Source organism: Cynoglossus semilaevis, chromosome 6, assembly GCF_000523025.1.
Source record: "Cynoglossus semilaevis isolate Cse_v1.0 chromosome 6, Cse_v1.0, whole genome shotgun sequence".
NCBI lineage: Eukaryota > Metazoa > Chordata > Actinopteri > Pleuronectiformes > Cynoglossidae > Cynoglossus > Cynoglossus semilaevis.
Window position 1 is genome coordinate 10,509,348 of NC_024312.1, and position 6,938 is coordinate 10,516,285.

General features: G+C 40.3%; 1 pseudogene; it reads left to right on the forward strand.

Annotated features, from left to right (window-relative positions):
• The first annotated feature begins 787 nt into the window (after window positions 1–787).
• LOC103380105 (inosine-5'-monophosphate dehydrogenase 1a-like) overlaps window positions 788–6,938 on the forward strand; it is a 10,904-nt pseudogene continuing 4,753 nt past the window's right edge.

Sequence of the window (6,938 nt, forward strand, 5' to 3'; positions counted from 1 at the left end):
ATTTTCTTAAATGCCTACATCTATCTTTAAAGCTCTTTGGACAGTTCTTGATAAAGAAGAGCAACGTAGTTTATCTGGCTTGTTTTGTTTTCGTCTTCATGTTCTGCGCCTGCTGGGAAATTTAATTAATTCCATGCCTTGGTCACATGGTAATAGCTGTAAAGTAGGTGCTCAAAACAGGCACCTGCGTCACTAGGCACTCACTCATCCAGTACACAGCTCAGAGCTGTTCATTCATTTTCTACCAGAACAACACAGGAGTTATTTATTTTCAAAAAATAGTCTATTACAGCAACATCTGTAGACTTTGAAAAAAATAGATAGATAGATAGATAGATAGATAGATAGATAGATGTACATTTAAAACAGTGTGAAAATAATAGGCGCTTGATTCCTTAAAATAGACATGGCTATTATAATATTTAATGCAAATGAATTATTTATTTAAATGTTTAAATTTAATTAAATTGCAAATGAATACTTTTCATATCGTCACACAAAACACTAATAAATATAAACTTTCTTTTAAACAAAATTACTGCTGGAGTGCGGCCACAGGTCTGCTGCCATCTTGTGGTGAAATATAAAATAACTTTTTGTGTGCACATTTTATATTGTGGTCAACGGCGCTGGCGGGCGCATTTTATGGATTTTAAGACATAGGCCGGGAAAGTTGCACTGCATTTGTTTACTTCTTCACTCCCTAAAATACCTGTGAGTTGGGTTTTTTTTACATGTACTTCTATCAGTGAATACTTAATAGTGCATTTGGTCAGTATAATGAATAATGAGTTACTTAGAAGAAGCAGTAAAATAAACGGCACAGCTGGTAAGGTCTTTGGTCATTGCGTCTTTTGGTAAAATGGTCATGTTTGTCCCCAAATCCACAACACTTTAGGATCTGACCTCTGCCCTGACAAGGAAAATAACCCTGAAGACGCCGCTGATTTCATCTCCAATGGATACTGTCACAGAGTCATCCATGGCCATAGCCATGGCAGTGAGTACATTGAAGAACTCATAAATGTTTTGTTTCCCCAGTTGGTATCCTGTATATCTCACAACATATTTTTAAAAAACTCTGAATGATAATTAATGCTTCAATGCTGTTTCTGACTGCATTTAGTTGATGGGTGGAATTGGAATAATACATCATAACTGTACAGCAGAGTTCCAGGCCAATGAGGTGCGCAAAGTTAAGGTAGGACAAAGGACAGTGAACACAAGTAGGAAGAGTAAATAAAAAAAAATGTGACATCCACAGTTCTCACTCATCATAATTGTCTTGCTCAAGAAACAATTCATCTGCATTTGATTCCATGGGCTATCAGTAAATAATAGGGATGTCCGATGGTTGATATCGGAATCAGAAATTAAGTGTTTGGACGGTATCCGCAGATTGGATATCATCAAAAAGTTAATATTGGGCATCCCCAGTAAATGACATAAGAAATGTAACCAGATATTGGCACTAAGTAGTGCAAGATTTTGAGACCATGTCAGAGCCAGAGACAGAGAAGAAGAGGAGGGCGTTTGGTTAGGAGAAAAAGAGAAAAGATGAAGAATAGAAGAGTTAATCTGAAGTTTGGAACTTTGAATGTAGGTACAATGACAGGGAAAAGCAGAGAAATAGCTGATGTGATGGAGAGAAGAAGAGTAGATATTTTGTGTGTGCAGGAGACCAGGTGGAAGGGCAGTAAGGCTAGAAACATTGGAGGAGGCTACAAACTGTTTTATCATGGTTCAGATGGGAAGAGAAATGGAGTAGGGGTGATCCTAAAGGAAGAATATGTAAGAAATGTGGTAGAGGTGAAAAGAGAGTCAGACAGGTTGATGTGTGTGAAGGTAGAAGTAGAAGGAGAGATGATTAATGTTGTTAGTGGTTATGCCCCACAGGTGGGCTGTGAGTTGGAAGAAAAGGAGAAGTTCTGGAAGGAGCTAGATTGGATGGTAGAGAGTATCCCCAGGAGAGAGAGAGTGGTGATTGGAGCAGACCTAAATGGTCATGTAGGGGAAGGGAACAGAGGAGATGAGGAAGTGATAGGCAGGTTTGGTGTTAGGGAGAGAAACGTAGAAGGACAGGCAGTGGTAGATTTTGCAAAGAGAATGGAAATGGCTGTGGTAAACACATATTTCCAAAAGAAAGAGGAACATAGGGTGACTTACAAGAGTGGAGGCAGGTCCACACAGATAGATTATATTCTATGTAGAAGATGTAATCTGAGGGAGATTAGAGACTGTAAGGTGGTGGCAGGTGAGAGTGTAGCCAAACAACATCGGATGGTAGTGTGTAAAATGACGATGGAGGTGACAAAAAGGAAGAGAGTGAAGACAGAGCAGAAGATCAAGTGGTGGAAACTAAGGAAAGAGACATGTTGTGAAGACTTCAGGAAGGAAGTAAGGGCAGTTCTGGGTAGTGTTGAGATATTCCCAGATGATTGGGAGACTACAGCTGCAGTGATGAGGGAGACAGGTAGGAAGGTGCTAGGTATGTCCTCTGGGCAGAGAAAGGAGGACAAAGAGACCTGGTGGTGGAATGAGGAGATCCAGGAGAGTGTGCAGAGAAAGAGATTAGCGAAGAAGAGATGGGACAGTGACAGAACAGAAGAGAACAGACTGGAGTACAAAGAGAGGACAAGGGAGGTGAAGAGGGAAGTGGCCAAGGCCAAACAAAAGGCATATGAGGAGTTGTATGAGAGTTTGGAAACAAAGGAAGGAGAAAAGGAGTTGTATAGATTGGCGAGACAGAGAAATCAAGCTGGGAAGGATGTGCAGCAGGTGAGGTTGATTAAGGACAGAGAGGGGAATGTGATCACAAGTGAGGAAAGTGTGCTGAGAAGATGGAAGGAATACTTTGAGGAGTTGTTAAATGAGGAAAATGAAAGGGAAAGTAGAAACGAGGAGCCAGAGACTAGTAGGAAGAAGGTAGATCAGGTTAGAAAGGATGAAGTTAGAAAAGCCCTGAAGAGGATGAAGAGTGGAAAGTCAGTTGGTCCTGATGACATACCAGTGGAAGTATGGAAGTGTTTAGGAGAAGTGGCAGTAAATTTCCTGACTGGTTTGTTTAACAGAATTTTAGAGACTGGCAAGATGCCTGATGAGTGGAGAAAAAGTGTTCTGGTGCCAATTCATAAGAAGGGTGATGCACAGAGTTGTAACAACTACAGAGGGATAAAGTTGATGAGCCATACAATGAAGATTTGGGAACGAGTAGTTGAAGCTAGGTTGAGGCAGGAAGTGGAGATTTGTGAACAACAGTATGGTTTCATGCCTAGGAAGAGTACCACAGATGCAATATTTGCCTTGAGGATGTTGATGGAGAAGTACAGGGAAGGTCAGAAGGAGCTGCATTGTGTATTTGTAGATCTAGAAAAGGCATATGACAAAGTGCCAAGGGAGGAATTGTGGTTTTGTATGAGGAAGTCAGGAGTGGCAGAGAAGTATGTTAGTTTGGTGCAGGACATGTATGAGAATAGTACAACAGTAGTGAGGTGCGCTGTTGGGAGGACAGAAGACTTCAAAGTGGAGGTGGGACTACATCAAGGATCGGCCCTGAGCCCCTTCTTGTTTGCTGTGGTGATGGACAGATTGACAGATGAGGTCAGACAGGAGTCCCCATGGACTATGATGTTTGCAGATGACATTGTGATCTGTAGTGAGAGTAGGCAGCAGCTAGAAGAGAACCTAGAGAGGTGGAGGTTTGCACTAGAAAGAAGAGGAATGAAGGTCAGTCGCAGCAAGACAGAGTACATGTGTGTAAACGAAAGGCAGAACAGTGAAATAGTGAGGCTACAAGGAGCAGAGGTGGTGAAGGTGCAGGAGTTTAGGTACTTAGGATCAACTGTTCAGAGCAGCGGAGACTGTGGAAGAGAGGTGAAGAATAGAGTACAGGCAGGATGGAACAGCTGGAGAAAAGTGTCAGGAGTGATCGGTGGCAGAAGAGTGTCAGCTAAGGTGAAGGGAAAGGTTTACAGGACAGTGGTGAGACCAGCCATGATGTATGGTTTAGAGACAGTAGCAATAGGCAGAAGACAGGAGGAGGAGCTGGAGGTGGCAGAGTTAAAGATGCTAAGATTCTCTTTAGGAGTGACAAGAATGGACAGGGTCAGGAATGAGGTCATTAGAGGGACAACACAGACAGGAAGGTTTGGAGAAAAAGCTAGAGAAGCCAGATTGAGATGGTTTGGACATGTGCAGAGGAGGGACAGTGGATACATTGGTAGAAGAATGTTAGAGATGGAGCTACCAGGTAGGAGAAAGAGAGGAAGGCCAAAGAGGAGATATATGGATGCAGTGAGGGAGGACATGCAGGTAGTTGGAGTCAGAGTAGAAGATACAGAGAACAGGGAGAGATGGAAATCAATGATTTGCTGTGGCAACCCCTGAAAAAGGGACAAAGCCGAAAGAAAAAGAAGAACTAGTGTGTTCAGCTGTTTTTGTGTTCGACTGAATCTTTTCATTTCCACCTTTAGTTTTAAAGCAACACTAATCAGTGCAAATAACTCATGAACAAATACTACTTTGAGACTGACCAAAGCTCTTCAGGCAGCTGTGTTATGACTACAGATTAAATGCTTCTTGTAGAACTTCAGACAGTCTCGGGTGTCATCGACCAGGTTATTTATCCATTGAATTTAACCTACATTTTCAAACGGAACAATATGTTTTTAGAGAAAACTGAAGAATAATAGCCTTAAAAATACTCACTTTTTATATTTAAAATATAAGCAACCTCTGTGTCATAACGAACAAAGTGATGCCGTTGTTATTTTATTTCTTTTTTTTTATGCTAGTCTGACTGTTTTTCTGCAGCCTACATGCTGTGCACATTTTTTGTCTAACATAATGTGGAACTAGTCAAAGTGAAGGCTGTTAGTTTTTAGTAATTTTAATTTAAAAGATTTACCATCGTGTGAAGAAATAAAGAAATGGAAATCAGGAACACCAGCCAGTCTTTTGTAATCCAAGAAAATACCATTGGCTGTGTTTCTGACATTTATTAATAAATGACACATGTGGTTGAACTGTGTGTTTGTTCCCTTGATGTTTAAGGCATTTAAACCGTTTTTCAGGCAATGACAAAAAGAGAAGATTTAGTTGTTGCACCAGCTGGAGTTATGCTTAAAGAGGCTAACGATATACTGCAACGTAGCAAAAAAAGGTAACGATGCGAAGAGGCCAACATTACTAAACGAACGCACAAACACGTACACTTGTGAAAAAATATTATTTTCACATGCACTCACCTCAACTGTGACCCTCGTAGGTATGCTACCCATTGTGAATGACAGTGATGAACTGGTTGCCATCATTGCTCGGACGGACTTGAAGAAGAATAGAGATTATCCCCTGGCTTCCAAGGACTCCCGCAAGCAGCTTTTGTGTGGGGCTGCCATTGGTACCCGTGAGGATGATAAATATAGACTGGACCTCCTAATGCAGGCTGGGGTGGACGTAGTAGTCCTGGTAAGTTTAACTGTGCTACTACTTTTTTTAAGTATTTGTTAGGTGTTATTGACATTGTCTGACACATTTTCTATGGGACTCTTCCCAGGGAAACAAATCAGTTTATCAAATTAATATGATAAACTACATTAAACAGAAGTATCCTGAGCTCCAAGTGGTCGGAGGAAATGGTGAGCTTTTAATGTTTTTGCCATCCCTACTGCTTTTCTTCAGTTAGCTCTTTTGTGTGCCTCTGTAGTTGTGACCGCTGCTCAGGCCAAAAACCTCATAGATGCAGGTGTGGATGCCCTGAGGGTGGGCATGGGCTGTGGCTCCATCTGTATCATGCAGGAAGGTAGGACATCAAACATGGTATCGCAAACTTCTGCTGGTTTTACCTGAAAGGGCGACATATGAGACACAAATGGTTTGAAATACTTCCTGTATATATTAAAACTTTATTCATTTTTTGTTATATGTCAACAGCAGTAAAACATATACTGTTTAACAAAATGACCTATCCCCTTAGTAATGGCATGTGGAAGACCCCAGGGCACATCTGTATACAAGGTTGCAGAATACGCCTGTCGTTTTGGAGTACCAGTTATTCCTGATGGATGAATTCAAACTGTTGGACACGTGGTTAAAGCACTGGCATTGGGAGCAGCAACAGGTTAATGACAACACTGCACCTTACAAATAATAGTTTCACTTTCACTACAAAACTATTATTAGGTTTTTATCGTTTATATTTAATATTTTAATTAAGGATGACACTTATCAAAATGATTGTTTTTAATTAATTGGAACTATTTATTTACATTTATAAGTTACAGTTTAAAAAATGAATAAGCACATATTGGACCTTACCATATAGCAGTACTTCTCAAATAGTGGGGAGGACCCCCAATTAGCAAAAAAGGAAATTAGTGAATCTTATATGAATAGCGCTTATAGCTTTTAATGACTCAAAGTACCAGGTCAGATAAATAAATAAAAGGAGGGTCTAAGACCAATAAGAAGACATTGTTCTCTTCTTAAACTTAAGCTCTCCTGAGTACATCATTGAGCTAAAAATGAAACAGTGAGATTTCACCATGTTGACATACAGTCCAACTCAAGCCTAGAGTGCCCTTTCGAGGTAAGAAATGAATAAGCACATATTGGACCTTACCATATAGCAGTACATGCTACATATAGCATGATTTTTATGCCCTCAGTATAAAATAACAAACATGAAATCATATATTTTAACATATAAGTTGCAACTGGGCATAAATCACAAACCCGGCCAAAGGATGAAAAAAAAAAGAAGCAAGATTTATAGTCCGTAAAACACAGTAGATACAATGCTAATGCTAATGCTAAGCTCAAAAATAAGCAATCTTATGCGGCAGATCATAGTTAATCTTACTTTGTCCAATGATTTTTATGCCCTCAGTGATGATGGGATCGTTGCTTGCGGCGACCACTGAAGCTCCAGGTGAATATTT